The sequence below is a fragment of the Plasmopara halstedii genome (assembly GCF_900000015.1).
Source record: "Plasmopara halstedii genome assembly, contig: Scaffold_208, whole genome shotgun sequence".
Taxonomy (NCBI): domain Eukaryota; phylum Oomycota; class Peronosporomycetes; order Peronosporales; family Peronosporaceae; genus Plasmopara; species Plasmopara halstedii.
This window is the reverse complement of record NW_020187129.1, coordinates 328,452-329,367: the sequence shown is the minus strand read 5'-3', so window position 1 is coordinate 329,367 and position 916 is coordinate 328,452. Positions and strand designations below refer to the sequence as shown.

The window sequence follows — 916 nt, the reverse complement described above, 5'->3', positions numbered from 1 at the left end:
TGGCCTTGACCTTAGCGGGATCCGCTCGAAGGCCACGCTTTCCAATGAAGCACCCTAACAATGGAATCTCTTCTCCGCCAAAGATGCACTTGTCTGCCTTGGCGTACGGTATGTTAGTGCGCATACACTCGAGCACCGCTCTTAAAAAGACGATATGTTTCTCCTCATCCGTACTCCCGTGCTCCGCACGACTGTGAACGAAAATGTCGTCAAAGTATGAATGTGCATGCACCCTGTGGGGCCTGAATTAAAGCGTCACAAGATGATTAAATGTTGCTGGTGTATTTAGCAGCCCTTGGGGCATCACCAGCCACTTCCAGAGCATCCCGCTCGGCGTGCTTACCGCTGTCAGCGGAATGTCACTCGCTCTCATGAGCAATTGGTAGTATCCATCTACCAAATCGAGTGCACTGTACATCGTACATCCCAACGCGTTGTTCCGAAGAACATCCTTTTTAGGAATTGGCGTCTGTGCTGAAATGGTGGCAGCTTTGAGCTTATTGTAAGCATGAACGATACGCCACTTGCCGTTCACTTTCGAACACAAAACGTGGGGAGATGTACCATCTCGCGTCGTTCTTTGCACGAAAAAAGAAGTCAATGACGTGGGTAAGGGCCATTGACGTGCTACGCAGTATTTGATTCCCGGAACCAGGTCGATTTCAAGACGCACACCTCGGTCCCGAGGTAGGACCGAAGATGTGTCTTTGGAGACGACGTCTTGAAATTTCTTTACCAAAGGATAGTACGGATCCAAGTGATTTCGTAGGATCGACGATCCACTTCGTGCTTTCAGCACTCTCTTGGTGTCTTCCAAGACACCTTTATCCAGAAGCGATGGCGAGTTTATCGTCCGGTCGTACAATGACCACTTCGGCCAAATCGCCTGCCTTCAAGGCACTGCCGAATCCTTCAA

The 916-nt window shown here is 49.9% G+C and overlaps 1 protein-coding gene across 1 annotated transcript in view; it reads left to right on the top strand.

The window, feature by feature from the left end:
- The window catches only part of PHALS_03059 (uncharacterized protein), a gene marked incomplete at both ends in the record, with an annotated part of 5,299 nt that overhangs the window by 3,887 nt on the left and 496 nt on the right, over positions 1-916 (top strand). The window lies entirely within an intron of this gene.